The sequence below is a fragment of the Heliangelus exortis genome, chromosome 1, assembly GCF_036169615.1.
Source record: "Heliangelus exortis chromosome 1, bHelExo1.hap1, whole genome shotgun sequence".
NCBI lineage: Eukaryota > Metazoa > Chordata > Aves > Apodiformes > Trochilidae > Heliangelus > Heliangelus exortis.
In genome coordinates, this window is record NC_092422.1 from 111,817,796 (window position 1) to 111,839,446 (window position 21,651).

The 21,651-nt window shown below is 38.5% G+C and overlaps 2 protein-coding genes across 5 annotated transcripts in view; one reads left to right on the forward strand and one right to left on the reverse strand.

Moving 5' to 3' along the window:
• Window positions 1–21,651, forward strand: part of CMSS1 (cms1 ribosomal small subunit homolog) — a 226,931-nt gene that overhangs the window by 93,353 nt on the left and 111,927 nt on the right. The gene's annotated exons all lie outside the window — the stretch shown is intronic.
• Window positions 1–21,651, reverse strand: part of FILIP1L (filamin A interacting protein 1 like) — a 147,995-nt gene that overhangs the window by 89,797 nt on the left and 36,547 nt on the right. For both annotated transcript variants that reach the window (XM_071758586.1, XM_071758578.1), the window contains exon 2: window positions 11,915–12,005. The gene's annotated coding sequence lies outside the window, so the exon portion shown is untranslated. The remainder of the gene's footprint in view (window positions 1–11,914; window positions 12,006–21,651) is intronic.

A 21,651-nucleotide genomic window follows, 5' to 3' on the forward strand; every position in this document is an offset into this window, starting at 1 on the left:
ACACAATTTTCCTTCTATATCCTAAAGTTCACATCCTTATTAAATTCTGTGATTTGGTATTTTGTGTTCCTCTAGTTGGGGAAATACTGAATTTTTCTTTGTATTCTGTAATACAAAACCCTTGTGGTTGCATGTTGTTATTCTCCTTGCCTTCTTTTCTCGTGAATGACAATACATAAGTATGGAACAGAAGGCTAACATTTTTTCTGAGGCAATCTTTAGTTATGCAAGAAATCTTCTCTGGCATCCTCTTCTTTCAACTGCAGAACAGTAATATGCAGACAGTGATGGAAGATTCCTCACTCCACTCTCCACACCTATGTTCTCCATATTTAATATCCAAGAGAAAAAATTGGATATGTGAGATGAATATTCTAAACAATTCTTTCCCAGGAATTTTATGGAAACAAAATCTCTATCAGATTTCCAATGTCCTAGAGTCCTGCAGTCCTCATTGTAGCCTTTCTATGCAGGTTAGATCTTGCTTCCTATGGAATAGAGGTTTTGGGTTTTAGTCAAGGGAAGGGATGCTCCTGTTGGGGTGAATGGTACAAGTTCCTCTGAGCCAAGAGTACTTACTGGCAGTGCCCTGTATCTCCTCCATCCAACCACACAAATATAGCCTGTGGGCTCTGGCCATGATTCATGGTGACAAATTGTATGATTTTTACAAGAGTCAAAATCATTTTGCCCTAGGGTCACAAGATGTGCCAGAGACATTTTGAAAATATTGTTTTCTATCCTTTAGCAGAAGTCTAAGTGCTGGTGTTTGGAATCAAAATCTCTTTTTGTGACAGGAATGTAGATTTCTGCTTTTCGTTGTTTTGGAGGCTTTTGTTTGTTATCTTTGGCTTTTATTATTCTTTTGTTGTTATTTATCTTGGTTCTACCTGTTGATTTTGTGGCAGCAGGATTTTTTTTAATTATCTGGTGAATATTCACCTCTGCACAAATGCAAAGGAAAAATGAGATTCCAGGTAGATTCTCAGGTCAACTTTGTAGCTCGCTTTTAGTTTTTGAAAAAAATTTTTTCATTAAGATCAATTATTACCTTAAACATGCCAAAGTAAGATTAAGACTTTGAATGGTGGCTTATGTTTTTTATGTTGTTCATATTAGTTGGTGACTGTGGCTATGTGTGAATGCCAAGAAAATGTGAAAAGTAGAATCTGAAAAGTAAGTTTACAGAGTGAAATTAATTTCTGTGTGTCTTCAGATGAGAGGTTTTACTAGCTACAACATTTGGTTTTATTTATTATAATGGCTTACAGTGTTGGACCTTCAGCTTCCATAAGAATATACCTTGTTCTGATGATGCAGCTTTGGAAAATGCAATAAAAATGCACTGGAAACCACAGCCTTCTATTAGGAAGTTTCTTAAAAGCAGTGAAGTTAAATTGCCTCCTGACAGAAAAAAAGTAAGTAGAGTGGAGGTCAGTGAGTCCAGTAGTTGCACCTCCTCTGTGTCCCTGCCTATGCTTTCTTCCCCTTCTCTTGTTTGAAATTTGGTCTTGAGGCCATCATCTGTGCTTTGGCATATGGCAAGTAAAGAAAATTCGTATGTGCCTTTCATTGCTACACAAGGACCCTGCAATTTTGCTACAAAAGGTTCATATGTAAAGGAAAATGTTGATTTGTGGCTGCAACTGTGACTTCACTCTGGTTTTGATTAAACTGTTCCTGGGTCTTTGGGAGGGCGTAGGAGTGGGAAGTGAAGGGTAAGGCATGCTGGAGAGTTGGCTTTGAGTATATACTGTTGTTTGTTTCTCTTTGTTTTTCCACTTGTTCAAATAAAATATGGCTGTGGCCAGGTGCTAGCCCCACGGCTAGGGGGACCTGGGGAAAGGGATATTTTGCAGACATGAATGGATGCATCTGTACCAAGGTTCCGATGTTGACAGTGGCCCTAAGGGAACATTAAATTCTGGATGTCTTTTCAACCATCACCAGCCCTCTAGAGGCCTCACTGAAAATCCCAGTTAAAACACCTCTATCCTTTTGGAAGAGTGGTAATTAAAGCAACAAGCTTGGTAATAACCAGCTTAGCTATTCTGCACTAGTTGTGCTATGTTTGCTGGAGCTCTGTTATATTTGTGTGGGTGCTGGGGAGGCTTGCATAAAGCTTGCCCACCTGCCTCTGTGATTACCAGTGACAAACAACATGGAATGAGACAGAGACAAGGTGGGACATGAGGGAAGCAATAGAGACTTTGCTGCTGGTTGTTTTCAACCCTGCAATTAACATGGGAAGACTTGGGAAGGAGGTATCATAAATGGGTTCATCTGCCAGGAGACTCCTGTTGTAGTTGCTTTTTTGTTTTTTTCCTCAGTGGCCATTATACTGTGTTCCTACTGGTGTTTTACTGGCAGCTGAGGACAGGACTGCAGTTTTTTAGGTGTGTTAAGGAGTCTTATGATCAGGCGACTATAAATGTTTGCAATTAATGTGCAGGTCCTTTCTAGTGAAGCAGTGAGTCATATCCTACAGGCACAGAGGGCCTCCTTGAAGCTGCTGCTTTGTAAAACTCCACTGGAATTATTTTAACTGAAGCTAATATTTAGCTCCTGAGAGCACCATGCCACTTGTCAAAGTACCTGTGCACCTCATCATCTGTACATATCCTCCTAATTCTGTGTCATATAGGTACAGGAATCTCTCCTACACATATAAAAGACACTTCCTGGACAAACTTCTGATATGTAAGTTTTCTTGTAAACATTTAGCTTATCATAAAAATAAATAAATAAATAAAAATTCCAAAGCAGCTCCCCATTTTACTTCTCAGTGGTTGCCAAGGAGTCCTATTAAGACACAGCAGGTGTGTTTGCAGTGATCATATGTTTCCATGCATTAATAGCATTTACATTCTTTCTCTAAGAGGATAATTTTTCTTAGCACTCTGTTCCAATCAATTTTGTTTGAGTGAGTAAGTATTTAAAAAGTGTTAACAGCAGAATGTATTTACTTTAGTTTGGATGATACACAGCCCTGAACAGGGAGCTGTTCCTGTAAGTGCAAACAATTTTATTTGAGGAATGATCACAGATCCTAATATGTTAGGTTTTCTGCTCAAATATGTTTCTGAAGATAAAAGAAAGGAAAGGCTTTTAAATGAAAGGCTAGAGAATCTTTCCTGCATCGTTTATTACCAAATTCCCAGTAAAAATCTGAGTGCATGTAGTGGGTTCTGCAAGCTCTCCCTGTGCAGGTAAGGCCATTTAAGTCTGTGGGGCTGCATGTGTAAGGTTGGATTACAGGGCTGGGGACTATATTTTGTGACTCTTGTTCTAGTATAACTCTGACTACACACATTTTCCTCTTAAGTATAGTCTGGCCAGTCCTAAAATGTTGTATTTTTAAAGCTCTGTTGTTAACATAAGCATATTCATTAATTAGGGAGACAAATCTAGAGACTGTAAAATTTTGTCTCGCCATACTCAAAGGCTTAGTAATTTTCTTCTTTAAAAACATGGGGAAAAAGAAACAAACCATAAAACAAAACATAAAATTCACTGAGATAGGAGGGAGGAAGATCCATTCATGATACCTGAGAAGTAAAATAGACTATCCAGTTCTGCTTTTAAGTTTAGAACTGAAGGAAAAAGAAGGAAGAAATGTCTATGTATGGTAACTAAGATAGGTTGTGGCTTATAACACTAGTATTAATAATGGCAGCATTACCTTTTTATCATGGATGTTTATCATTATTTTCTTACCTTGCATGAACCTAAGACAAGCTATGTAGGCTTACCCTCAGAGAATATGTACAGTGAGATTGTTTTTGTAATAATTTCAGCTCCATGCAGATTAGATCTACAGAGCTGAAACTTGCCCATCTCTTTAAGATTGGCTAGTGGTTTCTTGAGAATGTATATGCCTCCCAAGAGAGTTAAGTAACATCTTCAGTCTTTGAAAACAGCCTTCTGCAAATCATATGTTATCATTTTAGTGTTGCTTTATTTGAAGAGTGATATTTACAGCTTCTTAGTGTCCTGTTAGGTCCTAGACAGGGCTCTTAATTACCCCTGAAAAAATTCACAAAAGTGATAATTCAGAAATCTGATCATTTTTACCTTACCGCGTCTGCATTGTGCATTTCAAAATGAAAGTGTTGCTAAGAGGGTGTTAAAATTTACTGCATCTTTTCAGGGTCTGAACAATGAAAAGACTTTATAGCAAATTCTGGTTCTTGTGGTATTCTTTTTGTATCTCTTAAATCAACTTTATCCAAACTGATACCCTTTATGTTCTGTATCATTTCAGAGATGTATGATTTTATGGATCTGGTCTAGATATAATTCAGTTTAGCAAGCTGAACTTGATCTCAAATAATTACTATTGTTCAGGGCCCATAAAAATAGTTTGGAGCCTTAGTCAGAAGTACAGTAATAAATGTAGTGAGCACGCTTTGAAACAAATATTAAGAACAGGATCCTGTGAAGTTATACAGGCCACCTGCACAAGACGTAACCCTGTGGAGATTTAAGGCTGCCTTCCCAAAGGGCTTGTACAATACTTGTAAGAAATAACTTTGTCGAGTTTGCAGCTGCCTTGTTAAGCACGGACCCCGGTTATCTGCTCCCTGGCTTGGCAGGTACAACAAAGGCAGCATTTCAGTCATCGTCTGGAGCAGTGGTGTTTGCAAGAACTGCTCTTAGGGTACTGCAGACCCTTGCTGTGCCCCCCCTGCCTGGCTCTGAGTTTGGTGCTGTGCTTGGTGTGCAGAGCTCCTCTGCACCTGCTAACCAGTTGCCCTAGGGGCAGGAAGACTGCCTGACAGGATGAAGGGGAAGGAGAATCTGTCAGGAGGGAAAAAAGAAGCCCTTGGCAAAAGGTGGATGATAATTTTGAGGAAGTGGCCACAGATGCTGGCGTTTCATCTTCGTTTCACGGAAGCTATGCATGCATGGGGAGCTGGGCAAAGCATCTGCAAACCCATGAATAACACTGTGCTGTATTGTGGGACATAAGTAAGGCTCCCATGTATTTATGTATATAAAATACATATGTATTTTAAGTATGTATGTGTGTAAATTTACCCCATTGTGAGGGAAAATTGTCAGGGCTGAGACTGTAATACCTTGTAAGAAAGGATGATTCTTTGTCCATAATCAGGTCATTTAAGGTAAATTTTTGCTTTCAGACATGCAAAGGAGTATGCAGGGAAGTTTTTGCACTAGCTATGCATATGTGCTTCACCTAGCTGGCTGTAGGCAAGGGCACTTCCACAAATCCAAGGCTGGTTCAGGAGCAGCCCAGCTTTCTCCATGAGGTATAGCAAGAGACCGAAGAAACTGGTTGGTTAAGTACCTAAACACTGAGGTATGGAAACTCCATTCTTCCCTATTCTGTGCTTTTTTTTCCCAAAGGAAGTTTTTTCCCAACATCCTTCTGAAGGGTGTTGAACTGCTTGTTCAGTGCAACATACCAGAATTTGTTTCACTGTAGCCCTGCAGAGTTCATTTTGGAGTTATGGCAGGAAAACTATTAAAATAGATGGGTTATCAGCATATTTGATTAGGTACTTCTGAGGATATCCCATCCCTTAAAAAAAAGTCCTGACTGTAGCTATTAGCAACCGTTGCTCAGTAAAGAGGGTTTGTAGGGGATCCTTCTTAGTTGTTTTGGGAATACTTTAGCTCAGAGACCAGCACTGGTCAGGAACCAGAGAGCTTAACAAAGCAAGTAAGCTAAACCAGAAAGCACCATTATGTCTTTGTGCAAACATATTCTGGGTATTCGATGCAGTTGATTCCCCATCTCCTAAATGACTGTTCAAGTAGGAAAGAAAATGTGTAAGAGGCATCTGATTTAGGACTCAGATATCCTGAGCCACACACGCAAAGTAAATGGAAATAATTATTTTCTCAAAGCATGATAATCAGGGAACACTGAGTGAATCAGTTTACCACAAAATTGAAAGAAAATAAAATACTTCCTTGTACAGCAAATAGTCAAACCATAGTGGTCAGTGCCACAGGATATCGCCAAGGCCAGAGATGTTAGTACATTCTGTAAGATCTGCAGATGTTCAGCTTGGTTGTGGTTGTTTTATCAGATGTTCTGAAGGAATGCTTAGGAGAAGGATCTCTCTGTCAATGCTTCCATTGCTCTCTCTATCCAAGCATCTGCTTTTGGTCCTTGTCAGAAACATTGTGGGAATAGTTCAGCCCCTGCTTTTCCTCATGTATTTGCCCTGTACCATATATGAAACTCCAGACTATTAATTCTTCAGTACATTTTAGAGCTAGGTAGTGAAATACATTTTGTTGCAATCCACTAATTATTTACAGCAGAGTCAGACTAACTTTGCCCATGTGATACTTCATATATCAGAAGTTACAGCTGTCACAAGTCATTATTTCCATTGAGAATAGTGATTCATCTTTCCATGGGTTCTCAAGTGATCTGACAGTGGGAATAAAATTTTAGCTCGTGTCACTATTCTAAAAGGAGAAACACATATGGAGACAGGACACTGTGTTTGGATACATGTGTTTTCTGTTGAACTGGCTTGTATTTAAGTTTTTGTCTCTGAAGTATTTTGAGTGAATTTAGTATTTATTTGTCCATGGCTAGCCTCAGTGTGGTAGTTGTGGAGGAAGAAAGCTTGGTCTTACAGAAAAGGTACAGTTGAGCTCAGCCCCTCAAATGTGGCTTGCTCTGAAAAGGAATTACAGCTTCTAGTTTGATAGGAGAGTCTCTAGGATATTTCAGTCTTCTTCTCCATACTATAACTACTTCTGGTGATGGTGTTTCAGTCAGTGTTTTAATTGACAATGCATTTCTGCTGTATTCTTTTCATCTGTGTGGTGGAAACTTGTCTTGCTTTTCTCTGCTCTCTGTCAGAGTGGCCTGTTACATTGGAAAGGGGTATTGGGCAAGAGCTAACCACACCAGCTCTGCCTTCTGTAGCCACATAGAAATTTCTGGAAGGAACAATCCTTTTGGAGAATATGATTTCAGGATCTATAAATCCAACATAATGCAAGCTACTTTACACTTTGGTTGTGTCCTCGTGTTGCATTTTTTGTTTCTATTTTTCTCTTTGATTGTTTTTTTAATGCTCAGTATACAAAACTCAGCTGGGGAGATGGAATGGAATTTGGAAAAATGTGAAGTGCAAATGTCACAGTTTTATAAAGAGAATAAATATGCTAATAAACAGCATCAGTATAAACTTGGGGTAACATTGTGTATATTTCCAAGTATTGTATTTCTCAGGAAGAGATGTCTTCTGTAAGAAAGATGCTTTGAAGGTTGAAGCAAAGGATAACATTTTGAGATGGCTTGGAAACTGTGTACTGTAGCAGGATACAAGACTTTCCTCTTTCCTTTAAAAACTTTATTTCTGTACATTGTTTGTCCCAAATTCTAGTACTCAGGATTCAAGATATTGGCATTCTTAAAATTATTATAATAGGTAAGGCCTGGTTGCTGGGTGGATAATTTTTTTTCCTAGTGAAGAGATCTTAGCTTTGTGCAACCATGGAAGTGATGACAGTCAGGGGATCACTGTGAGAATGTTTTTAGTTGCCTTTATCTTTTGGTGCTTCCTACCGTGCACTACTGCTTAGTCAGTTGTTGTGGTAAGAGGCAATTAAATTGATGTAAAGACCAAGTTGATTTGACATGTTTTTTAACCAAGTGTTTATTAGTTGAAATAATCTTGGGCGTTTTTTTGGCATAATTTATGTTTGAGTAGGAACTTGACTCATTGTCAGAAGTTTGTTTGTATTTTAGTGTGTTAAGCTGACGTTACCAAATGGAACCGTGGGAGACTTTTGGCTTATGTTTATGAAGTATAAACCAAAGTTTCTACCTTGCTGCTTGAAGAACCACAAAAATGTTAATAGAAGTTGAAGAAGCAAGAAAAAATGTATACCACATAGACTTTGAATTTTTCCCTGGGTTTCTTGCCACTGGTTTGTTCCATGTAGGTATCACGAGCGATGAGACTTCCTCTGCAATCCTTTGGAAATTATTTTGCAGTCCTCATCAGACTTCGTGAAACTTCTCCATACTTTGTATTTCCTTAGATTTCCAGAACAGTACCTGCACCCAGGCTGTCAGGGATTGTCTTCCTGTTAGCTTTGGCAAAACAATTCAGGCTTCCTTCTTGCTGCTCTCTGCTTTTGTTCAACTGAATGAACCCATCAGCATTTGCATGCTTCAAACTACAAGTGGCTTAGGATAGATATTGTGACACTCTCTGCTGAAGGATGCTGCAAACATAAGTACTAAATAAACCTAATAATAATACTAAATAAAACTCAGTACTATCAATGTGATGCTACATATTGGTATCAACTTAAAGGAAGCATGCCCTAGCCATCTTCCTTATTATGTCTTCCCCCTTAGGTCTTTAAATATAATATCCTAACATGCTGCATGCAACTGATATTTTGCTTTTGGCTTGGAGGAAAAAATCCAACTTATTGACCTTGTTACACTAAGGTCAACTTTAAGGCCTGTTCTGTTAGTTGCCTGTAACTACAGATGCATGGGATTTTATACAGGAGCTACTTGTTCAGTATCACTGTTTTTCAGGTTTTTAATAATCAAAAAAAGTCAGACTGTCCTTTGCCAGGTGTAAACAGAACTTTGAGGCAACCTATAGTTTGACAGAGACGGAGCCAGGGCTAATTTAAAAGCCAAGGGGTAGGAACATGTGAGGAAGATCATATTAGTTCGATGTTACCAATGTTTTTACTTTAGAGCAGCGTAATATTTATTGTAGCACATCTTGGTACAGTGTTACAAGGCTACAGTTTGATGCTGAGCCAAGTGAGGTGGTTGGAAATTGCTTACTTCTGTATTTTTCTTTGTATTTGCTTGTTGTTTACTGTAGGCAACATTGAACTAATTTCTTCTGCCTTGACTCACTTCTCAGCCTTTCGCTTGAGACATTGTACACAGCAAGGTACACAGTGGCAACTTTTTTTTTGGAAAGTTGCCATTTGGAAGGAAGCACAGAGGGTTGCCCTGCAGACCTGCACAAACATGCATAATCTATTGCATGTGGATACACCCTACCTCAGGTAGGGACACAATCAGCCAAAGGCTTTTTCTTGTCTTTTTTTTTTATTTTATTTTTTTTTTATTTTTTTCCCCAAGTTGAGTTTTTGAATGCTTTCTTAGATCTGGAATGCACTCTGAAGTGTGATAACAGATGTGCTAAGTTGCTTCTCGCCAAAACCTTGCAAAGTGTGACCGATACACAGCCTAAGGAGGAATGCTGCTCTTTTAAAACTATGCCAACCTTAATATTGTAACTAAATCATGGTTTAAGTTAGGAAATCATCACGGGATCCTTGAAACAAGATGTAGATTAGGTTCACAACAAAAAGGGAGGGAGGATGTGTGTGACACCTAGGAGCACATAGTGGAAAAGGAAAGTAAGAAGCCGTGGAAATCTGATCAGGACATTTGTGCTGCCTGATCACAGTCTCTGTCTCTCATCAGTCTCATAACTAAAAAGAAGAGGAAAAGAAAAAAAGCAAACAAACAAAAAAAAAACACCCAACACATTTAACTTTTATACAAGTAAAGCTTGTATGCCAGATAGCATCAGTCTGCGTCATTCTGACTCTGCCCACAGCCAGTATAACGTGAGCACAAATTTTGGCTCATTTAATGGAAATACGGGCATGGTTAATACAGAACAAATTTTTGCTACTGAAAGATTCATTCACACACAGAGCCCATGTTAATGATTGTGTGAATACAGCTTCATAAATGGATTAAAAAGCTTTCTGACAGTCTGCCTCACCTCGGACAGCTAGTTTTAAACCATCAGTAAGTTTTGTGAGGATATTGGGGATGGAAGTTTGTTGTGTCACATTACAACTAAGTTCCATGCAAATTCAGAGTACTCTTTGCTACTTACACAGGTTTAGTTCAGCTTTATTGGTCCTACTGAGCAACTGGACAGTTTTATTTGCTCACAGTCAGCCAAGTGTGTCTCTCTGGGAGAACACTGATAAACCTCACTATTTTAAACCTCTCTGTCTGTCTCTGCTGCTTTTCAAGCACAGCGTCTCTCCCTCTTCTGTGTAAATGATGTTGCCCTTCCTCCCCAGCTCTGTTTGGTCCTGGCTGCTGCAAAGGTGGGAACACTTGTCACTTATGCAACATGTGGCTGTCAAAGATTAAGCCCTGGGCTGGCAATTAGACTGCCAGATGCTCTCTATGGACTCCTCTCCCTTCTCCAAAAGGGAAAGGAAAAGAGAGTTAGAGAGACTGAAAGGGTGGAAAGTCAAACAGCTTTAGTGAAACAGTAATGATGAAAAAGAAAATAATGAGATACGTATAAATATATTCAAACAAATATCATGTTCATCCATCTTCCCCCATCCCTCTCCCCAGTAATGCTCACGTCATCACCAAGGCTGCAGGACAGGCCCTGGGAAGGTCCCAGACTGGACTCCTGGATGGCAACGAAATTCAGGAATGCACAGATTGGGATCAAGGCAGTTCAGTACACCAACCATAGGCAAAGAGAGGCTCACCCTTGAGAGCCCTCAGCTTTATAATGAGTGTGACTCAGATGTAATATTTTGTTTGGTCAATTTTGGGTCACCTGTCCTCCCCACAGGAAGGTTGCAGGTGTAACCCCTTTTCCTCTAGTTTCATTTCCATCACATAAGATGTTTAGCAAACCAAGCAGTGACCGTGGTTGCTGTAGGAATAAGTATAAGCAAAAGCTTTTCTGTGTACCATTCTCCAACAATAACCATAAATACCAAGCATTATCTCTATTAGAAGCAGACATTGAAAAAAGTGCTGTTAATTTCAGAAAATAAGTCACTTAGAAGAGGCTTAACTGAAAAGTAAAGTTACTAAAAAGAAATCTGGTTCTGTCCGGCCTCAAACCAGGACTGATGGTGTGTTCATGTTCTTCCTCATTTTTTCTGAACTGAGAAGCCCAGTCTTTTATTTCCCTCAGCTAAGTGCTTTGAGACTGCTCAGTGGCTGGCATCCCATGCAGCCTGAAAAGTCATTCTTCTAGTCTTCCAGTCTTAATGCAAGACTACAGAATCTGTTTTCATGAGGCATTTAAGGAGTTAAAGGTTTGTGTAGTTTCAAAGAAATGCCCAACAGCTGCTGGAAAGTATCCCTGCAATCCTAGCTGACATCATTCTTGTCAGACAACAGTAATAATATCCAAAAACGGGTGCAAGACAGGAAGTGTTTCAGGAAGGTACGTGTTTCATGCAAAGAAAACAGAAATCCTCTCTCTCCCAGGGCCACTTACTGTAAGATCTATATTAATTTAAATGGAATGGTGGAATGTGTTTAGAGAAACTTTTTCAGTCCAAAACCCCCTATTGCTCGTTGTTCTAGTGTGCAAATGATAAATGAAAAATACTTAACCACTGTAAGTATTTAATACAATAACATTACTGGTTACAGGAACCTACTTTTTAAACATCTGGAGGATTCACATACTTTTTTGATAGTTTTGTTTACTATAAATCTACTTACAGTACATTGTCCCGTTTACTTTACATCTAAGATGTGTTTAGTATCTGACAAACTTTGAATTAATTCAGTCAACTTAGAAGAGTTATATAGTAAGTCAGATTTTTTTTTCTGTTTGTTTCCCCCCCAAAATGTACACATTCAATGACTTAGAATTTAAAAGAATTTAATAAATAACCAATGCCCAGTAGGCATTAGGAGGTGTGAGAAAGTCTTCCAAATTTTTTGCTGACAAAGTAGGATTATTTAATTTTTCAAAGATTTAACATTTTTACTAGTCAGTCTACCAAGTTATCTGTGCAAAGTGTTGTACAGGTTCCTATTATTTTAATCTTACTGAAAAATTCATCCATGAGAATTGAACTTATTTTTTATTTATAATTTACAGTAGCATCCACTTAAAAAAATGCCAATAAAAACAATTCCTACCGGTTCAGAGCTCTTCCACTGATAAGTTAGGGATATATTCCCTAATTTTCCTCTTAGTTGTGTCCAGAATTGTATCTCTTGTAGTGTGAATCTGCAATAAAATTCAGAAGTCCATTATGAGATTTCTTAACAAGCTGGAAAGATTTCTTCTTACTTCAGAGGTCCTTATTTTTCCACATTAACTTCATAAATTTGTATAAAATAATGTATGATAAGTTAGAATACATCCAGTAAAGATTCTACCATTAAAAAACTTGCACATGAATAATATGCTTTTCTGATTAACTGCTGTGAAGCCTAGCAAATGCCTTTAAGAAATTAAAATAATTGTTCCACTCTTGTGGAACTCTTGTTCCATCCCTGATTTTTGCTTCGTTTAAAGGCTTGTTCATTCTGTGCTTTTTTCTGTATTCTATAGTTTCAAAAATTTTTGTGTGTATTGGCAGGGAGTGAGCAAATTCTAGCTGCTCAAACTGATGTGGAGAATTTCATCTTTGGGAATTTACTGGTTTGTGAAGCTAGGTCACTGATCTTGAAGAACCTTTTCAAAAGTGCAGCCCATAGCCAAGCAGCTAAGAGAAGGGAAAAGTGCCATGGTATTTACTGATGTCAAACAGTATACTAGGAACAGTTTGTCATTTTTATGGAGATGTGACCAAGGAGCTCTGGTGATGTGTAAGAGGAGATGAAGGCAAGCTACTGGGAGGAAAATCTGAGTGAAACAGAACTCAGTCCTGCAATCTGCTGAGGAATTAAACTAGTATGGTCTGTGTTTTTAGAAGGTGATCCAAGGATATAACAGAAGAGAAAGTGAAGGAAAATGGAATTATCTGGACACAGGGAGGCATTTTTGTTATTTGGTGGTAGCAACACATTCAATGTACATACACAGTTGTTTCAAACAGAATTATGTTTTATATTTGTCTGCTGTTTCTGGAAGCTATTGCCAAGAGTGAAAACCACACAGTATATTTCTAGAATTAAACCATCTACTACAAGAAGATAATAATAATTAATAATCCTTTGTCTTTAGGCATCCAGCTGAAGCACCCTTGTAGGCATTTCCCTTCCCATAAAATATATAGAAGAATTTTAGCACCTGACTGAAAGAAAACAAAATCTGACAGGTGTTACTGTTCCCTCCAAAGACTGTTCAGTGGTGCACATGGGACACTGAGGAATACAATGTCAAACTGCTTAGAAAGATCTGCTCAAAAATCAGTGAATTTGTTAGTAGAAAGAGGACTTATTTATTTATTTATTTGTTTTAAAATCATTGTAACTGAAGAACTAAGATTTTGTTGAGTTCATGTTTTAATTTTCTGTTACTGAGCTACTTTAAGTTACTGAGCTAACCAAGGTATTTAATTGAGAGGAGGCCTAGCATGGATGGGTTGAAGCTGTCAATTTTGAGTGGTCACATGTGGATGCAGAAATGCTCAAAACCACAACACACTATTGTCTCTCACATATTTGGAATGATACCTATGTAGTCACTAATAAGCTGAAATATTGAAGTGTATAACATGCATGAAAGCTCTGCTTGTTAATAGTGGTGAAGCAGGGTTGTATTTTACATGGTTAGACATGCCTTCCTTTGAATGAATGGAGTAAAATACCTAAGTTGCCACTTCTCTCCACATTTATAGCCTGTGTGCTCTTTTAGTAGTAGTTGTACAAACCTGTAGTGACGGGTGTTTTCTTATTGTAGTTTTACAGTCACTTTATGAAAACTATGTGCATTGCACCAGCAGCAGTTTGATAGGAGTTGTTTGTCCTCTGAGTCACTGCCCTTCATTAATAAGATACAGCTTTATGCTTCAAGCCTGTTTCTGCTTTGTTAAAAGTGGTGCTGCCCTGCCTTGGTAGGGTGCCCTTCTGATTGAGAGGTGAAACAGCAGATAGAGCTTTCTTTTTAATTGTCCCTACCAAGAGAACTTGAATGCAAACTGCGCAAAAACCCGGAATCTCTGAAGGAGATTTAAGGCAATCCTGCTGGGATTTGGTTCTGTGGTTGAGTAATTCAGTCTGCTTTTTGACCCTGTTAATAAACCCTTGTCATATTACTGCTGTTACCTTTGGTTACAGTCATTACAGTCCTTCCAGTACCTGGAGGGGGCAAGGAAGGCTGGAAAGGGACTGATTGCAAGGGTCTGTAGTGACAGGACGAGGGGCAGTGACTTTAAGTTAGATAAGAGTAGATTTACTCTTATCTAAGAGCTCCAGTCTCTTAGAAAAGTTCTAAGAGGAACTTAGGAAAAAGTTCTTTACCATGAGGGTAATGGAGAAAAGGAAGAGGTTGCCCAGGGAGGTAGTTGAGGCCTCATCCCTGGAGATATTCAAGGTGAGGCTCTGAGCAACCTGATCAGGTTGAGGATGTCCCTGTTTGCTGCAGGGGGGTTGGACTAGAAGACCTTTAGAGCTTCCAACCCAAATTCTTCTATGATTACATTCCTCTGGGAGCTCTATAGCCATTTTCTGATTTTTGTTTTTTGTTTTGTTTTGTTTTTCCTTGCTAGATATTTTAAGTTGGCTGAGGTATAGAATGTGGTTCTCACCACCAGAAAACTGTTCATTTGCATGGGGTATATAAAAGCCATCTCAGCTCAGCTGCGTGCTCATTTGGGGACACTACATCTTCTTGGAGGAGGTGTTAATACTGCGTGTTCTCATCCCAGGAACACTACTTTGCTACAGTAGGTGTGTAGCATAAGTGAGTTGTGGGTGTTCCTCCTCTGTGCCTGTGCTGCTAAAGTCCTTATATATGCTATTGCCAGGTTGTGACTAAATTTTTGAGACTGATTTTAGATGTGGGCATGGAAGGGAGGCAGTGGCACGGAGTAATGAACAGGGAAAGGCCTACTAGGACCAGATGTGTGCTGTGGGGTATCCAAGACTGTGGAAGGCTTTTTTCACCCTTTCATGCGTGCCTAGAGGTACACAGTCTCACCCCATGGGTGACAAATTACATACCTGAAAGAGCTGCTTTGGCTTTCTGCAGAGTGTGTGGGGGTCATTTGGAACAGATGGATGGCTTTGTCGGGGGGGGACAAAGATGAGCTTAAATTTTTTAGGTGTACTATGTAATTGCAAGCTATTGGCAGATTTGGAAGATATCCTTGAAGTCTTCATCTGGGAAGAGGGCCTTTTTTCAGGAAAGCCTTGGATGCAGAAAGAAAAGTATTTGCTAGATATGTTTGAAATATTTTTGTTTTGAAAGCCACGAGACATGAACTGTGAGCCTGGTTTATATTCCTCAGGGAAGGGGAAGATGGAATCCACTGTTTATCAGGGTGCAGGTTTTCCCCAGGGTGCTCAGATACACTACAGAATATGCATTAAGCTGTTGGCATCTCTGAGTCTTTTCTTTGGGTTCAGAAGCTCTTAAATTAAAAAAGAGCAAACCAGACACCCCCACTCCTGTTAAACTGAAGTTGTGAAAGTGTTCTTAACACCTTTGCTGAACGAAGCACAAACAGATCACTCTTACCAACCTACCAATTTTCTGCTTATGTAGGGACACTTCTGAGAAATGTTTCAATGTTGCCCACATAGTCTTTCTCTAATATTCAAAAAACTGATTACTGCCTATTTCAAATTTGAGATGACTAGTGTTTTTCTTCATATGACATTGAACAACTATCAGGGACAAAGCAGTTTTTTTCTTCTCTGGAGCCCATAAAGGAGGAAACCAGGAACAGGGACATGCCTGTTTACCTAATTTGAGAAAATCTTGAGAACATCTTGATTTAAGTTTCTATGAGAGATTTAGGCATGCTGTCGTGGCACAACAGAGAAACTTTCCAGGTTGATGTCAGAAAATAAACGTTGTATTTGCTTTAATACTTGTATCCCACTAATGTTTAGATATATTGTCTTAACATTTTTATCTAAAAAAAAATTAGTAATATTTTGATGTTACTTCTAATATTAAGAAAAGGATGCCATTCTAATATTAAGAAAAGGATGCCATAAATAGTCAGTGAGAACAAAAATGTTTTTAACTGAGATGACACATTCAGGTATCAGTAGCTCACATGTGGGCATTTTAGTGAGCCAATGACAAAGGAAGAAATGGAGGAGATAAAACAGTTTTTCCTGACTTTGCTTTTCAATATCTAGAGCTTTGCTTTATGATAGAAAGTAGATCTGTAACCCAGTGTTTGAAAGTCATGAAGCTAGGAAATCAGTTTGGAAATTCACAGGGCTGATGCTTGGGTAAAATTAGAGGAAAGCAAGGGATATGGAATATTCTGCAGGAGGGAAACATTCAGAAAATAGCCTTATTATAAAGACTTCATAAAGTCATGAGAACCTGAACAAAACCCCATATTCAACGGAGTTTCCATAAGATTAGAGAGACTTCAGCACATGTTTGCTGTGGATGCTCTTCTGAGAAACTGCTCTTGAGGACTTTCTTAATACATCTGCTGCTACTGCCTGGATTCCTTGATCATTTTGGTTGACAGTGTTCTTTGCTTCAAGAAACTTAAAGGATAATTTCATTTTGATTTTAAAGTAATTTACAGAGTTTTTTACTTGCTTCAGACTGATTAGAAGTAATCTTCCCTTCCTTTAAATGACCATTACTTTTTATAGATGTTCAAGGTGGAATAGCCATACACAGTATTTTAAATAGCTGTGTTTATTAAAGTGACTGCTATCAATCCAGAGTGAGTAATAATTTTAAAAATAAATTCTGAAATTTTATATTTTTCTCCTACCCTAGTACTTCTTGTTCCTCTTAATGTAGTGGAGTAACCAAGATACCTGGCTGAGATGTGGATCTTTCCTAATAGTACACTTTGTACACATGGTACAGTTGATTCGCAACTGTATGCTATAGAAGATGCTTAAAAACACCTCAACTAATCTGGAAACTACGTAATTGTGATGAAAACTTCAAAAGAAAGCTTAGGGTTTTTTTCCCTTTTGTTTAGGGACGTGTTTGGGCTGGTTCTTTTATCCCTGTGCTCTTGCAGATCCTTTGTATTTGTACCCTCAGTAACTGGTTCATCACGAACATCTTTGCAGTCTCACAGTGGGAAGATCCCTTCTTTGCTTTTTCCTAGCTTTCTTGTTCTTTGAGGATGTGGTTTGAACTAAAATGAAATTTAGGTTGGCCTTTCCTTTTTTGACCTGCCAAAGGGTTTGTTCTGCTAGCATTGCTCTGCTCCCTGTAAATCAGACATTCTTCTCAGGCTGCGTCAGGTTACTAATGACATGATTAATGCAGGAAGGGTAGAGAAGGATGACGTAGTGGCTCATGCAAAGTTTACCTGAGAATTATCTCTAGCTCTCTACTGTTCAGTGTCTGTGTGAGTCATGGCCTGAAGCTCTGCCATTCCCTGTTCTTCAGCTGGGCAAGATCACACTTACCTCATTCTATGTATGCATTTCTCCCTTTCCTGCCAGATCTGATTAGAGGCACTTTTGTTTTAAACTCCACGTTTACGAAACATTAAATAGGCTTTTTACAGATAGCTGACCACAATGCTAAATGAAAAGTGCCATTGGATATCTGTGGTCAAGGCAGCTTTAGAAAGTCTCTCTGTCCTTACTTGAATTCTGTTTTTTATCAACTAAAGTCTTTTTCAAGTTCATGGGTTTAGCAATGGTGGTGTTGTGACACTGGTAAGCTTTGCAACAGGGCCATGAGTCAGTTGTTTTCTGTCAGTAAAGCCTCGCGTTTCTTCTGTGTTTGCAGATATAAACTTACAAAATAACCCATTTGGGATGCTGTCTCAAGCTTTGGGCTTTTGATTCTTATTTGATTTGATTCTTTGGGCTGCAGGTACAACTGTTCCCATCAAATTCAGTCCACCTATTGATTACTTTTACTTAGGGGAAACTGATCTTGCTGATAAAGAAAATTCGTGACTATGTTCTCTGATACAATTTGAAGGCTCGGTAATTCTCTTATTGCAGGCTCCCTGACCGGATCTCTTTTGTAACAGAGGATCAATATTTGTTCTGCTATTTGTATATGTGTTTTCATTAACTTTTTTTCTTTAACTCCTCGTATGGTGTCTGTGTTGATGTTCCACTCTGTGTGCTAGGAAGTTTGCTGTCAAAGACTCTAGAGAGACCAGAATAAAGATAGTGTAGAATTTTTAAGGAACACTGATCCTTTTTTCAAGATTCCTTTGTTTTCTCTGTAAAACTGTCACAAAGTCTTCAGCATCCTTCAGGACTTCAGCTTTCCTCAGCTAAAACTGTGTGTGCTGCTTAGTCTGAATTATCTTGTACAAAAAGTGCTTGATGTTTAACAGTAGAAGGTTATGCAGAAAACAAGCTATCATTTTCCAGCCAGCTCATATCTCACAACCTGCCAAAGCCTGTATGGCAAACACGATGTGTGGGGAAAAAGTTCTAGAATGACAGACAGAAAAACATGTTGTGGGAAACCTGAAATGCCATGAGACTCGTTCTGTTGTTAATAAAGAATGTTTTTACAAGCGCAGCATCATCCCCCGTACTTTATGACATTTTAAAAAATTAAAGCTTGAGAGTGTAACATTTGCATAGAATGTGAAACAACCTTGATGCTTAGATAAGTGGCATTTCTTGGAAGTAACATTTCCCTAAGGAGAAGAGAATGGTCAAAGTGAATAATTGGCCAGAAAAAGCAAACCAAAAACCAAACCAAAAAACTTATTGCTACAAGGCATACCTCTCAAGTACTTCTAATGCCTGAGATGAGATTTTTATATATGCTTTCTGATTACATTTTGCAAACATATCTTAAAGGAAAACAAATTAATCGTATGATCTGCTAATCTCAAAAGATGCACCAGATGAGTGAGTTCTTATGTAAACGTGTCATTAAAAAAACCTGTCTAATGCAACATGGAGCACATTTTGTGTACATTGCAGTATATTCTATTGCAGTTAATGATTATAATTACACAAATGCCTGGATGAGGACAGCAAAAGTTCACATCCAGCTTAATGTCGTCTGTATTTAATTTTGCTGCTTTTAAAGGAATTGTTTATATAAAAGAGTAACATTGATTTTATTAAGTGAGTCAGTGTTTAAGAAAAAAATACCAAGGATATTGTTTGACACGTGCCTTTATGTAAGCTGTGTATCTAGAATTTGTCTTTCAGCTTTTGAGCAGTATGGTATTTCTGGCTTTTGTTTTTTTCTGGCTAAATAGTCGGTGCCTTGGCTGTAGAACTGATGTTTTGCTTTTTGTCTAAACCCCTCTACTTCTGTGCTTTCAACTAGAAAATTAATCAAACAAAGCCTCAAAGTTTCTTTTTCAAAACTGAAAGGCACTGGATAAAGAAGTGGGGAAAAAAAAAAAAAAAAAGTCTTTAAACAACTTCTGTAAAGCCCGTACCTTCACTTCACTTCACTTCTTCACAGGACTTTGCCTCCTTTCCCTCCTATGTCAAGTTGTGGTTGCCTCTTGCTGCTGATTGAGGAAGGGCTCAAGAGGCAGGAAACAGATGCTGACAGCAGTGTCCTGGCTCAGGTCGCCTGATCACAAGTGTATCAAGCCAAAATAACCAAGTGTGTTAAATGGCCTGTGGTTCATAGTCATATTTATTCCACTACTTAAATCTAGATTTACCTAAGGATTAATGGCATTTGTGGTGTGTTTTCAAGCTTTGTCTGATAAAACTGGAGATCACTGCTTCTTTGTGCAGTTAGGTAGCTTTCTCCAAATGCTTTGTGTGTGATTTTTGGTACCTCAGTAGTTATTGTCTTGTACTTAACCAAAGATCAGCATGCATAGGGGAATGCAGAAGGCCAACACTAGAGTCCTCTATGTTCAGAAAAAGCCTTGTGAATATTTAGGTTTTGGGTTGTTGGTTTTGGTTTTTTTTTTGCTGTATATGCTTTTCTTTCTTCAACCTTTTCTGGTGTAAAAGATACTTGGGTACATTAGCCATACTTATGACCATAGGAAACCTTCAGCAAACTACTAAACTGGGTGTTAGGACCTTATCTTTTCAGGGAGCATGTCCAAAAATGTGTCATCGAATCTGCTTTCAGATTTTCTGCTTTCTTGGTATACACTGATCAGTTGAGTAGTCTCTCATTAGAAGATACCAGAAGGCTATGAGGAATCTCAGGTTTAAAAAAGAAAAAAAAGTAGTATTACAAGTGAGAGTGAAGAAAATTATTATCTTAGGGGTAGACATGATGCTCAGTGTGTCATGAAGGCATCATGTGTCAAAGACAGTTCATGCTCCTGATGCAGTGGACTGGAGCCTTTATTTTGGCTCCCTCTGGCTTTTGAGAGAGGCCCAGACACCACCTCTGCCTTGGGATTCCCTGTTCATCCATGGTCTGCCTCTGTGTTAAAATCCCCCCTTGCAGGGCTGCCTGTGAGCACTGGAGCTTTCTGGTGAGCTGCAGAGCTACTTGGGAGCCCTTGGTGAGCTCAAGGACATGGATAGCTGCAGGGTGATGCAGGGGGGTTCTGAATGCACTCTTGTTCTTTGGTTTGACAGCATGAGAAAAGTACTTAATTTGACCATCAGCAATCTTTCTTCACTCTTAGCCCAAATTTCCTCCTGGGAACTGGGGGTTTTGTCTCATTTTCAGATAGGCCTGACTTTCCCTCTTCTCCCACGTTTGCTGCTGCCACCATTTTTCCATTTGAGAAGGTGTTTCCAGAGATAATCTTTTAAGCTTCCTGAGTGTAACTCAGTGACCTTCTTAATTTGTCCATGTTATTTTCTGCCATTTGTCTAGCTTTGGAAATTTCCATTTCCCAAATCCCTTTAGAGAGATAGGAGAAAACTAACTTTGTGAGGATGATGAGGCACAGGTATTGTATTTGTGTTTCAGATCCCCATAAAAATTTTTTTCCATTTCAGACTTAACTAAAAATCTCCTTGTAGGTTAAGTATTGGCATTTACTAACTGTGGATCTGTGATAGCATCACATAAAGGTTTTCCTCTTGTAGTGGTCCTCCCAAATGCAAAAGATAACAAGGAGTCACAAAAATTAGTACTTGTATTGTGTTAAGAAGCTGGCTCAGAGTCCTTTTTCTGCATTAAATGTCACTTTCTATAAACTGAATGAATCTGTGTGAAAGTACTGGATACGGTACTTTTCTCACTGGCTTTTCCTTCTAGGGAAGAACTTCCTAAGTGTCTCCCTGACAGTCATTCCTAGTGATACAGATAGATCAATTGAGAAACAGAGATTTGGATGTTAATTAGTTTCAATAAATTTCACAAGAATGCCTTCCCAGGTAGAAGAGAGAGATCTTAGTGCAAGCTTGTGGATCTACTTAATTTTTTTTTCCAGATTTCCATAGGACACAATTTCATAGGAATCCAAACCATACTGGTTCCACTGTTCAGAGAGCTGCTTGCTCTATTTGGTGTTGGGTTTTAATTCAAATTATGGTTCCTTTGCTAAACTTTTGCTGTGTTGCTAGCTTTACTGTATATGTTCCAGTTGCCAAAATACTAGAAACCACAAAAGACACCAGGGTAATAATAACAAATAGGGACAGTCTGAGATGCTGTTACTTCTAGATACTTGACTTAATAGCCAAAATAAATACTGTTTCTGTTTTTAGTATTTATTTTAGTTACAGCTTTTCTTAACACCCCCATGAACTTCTCTTCTCCCCAAGGAATATCAGTAAATACAAGAAGACTACTGCTCATCTGCAAATATTTAAGAATTGCAAGTAGTAAAAGGAAGCAGAAATTAATACTTGAGATCTGTGAATGATTTTTAATGTAAAAATTACTGATTTTTAGA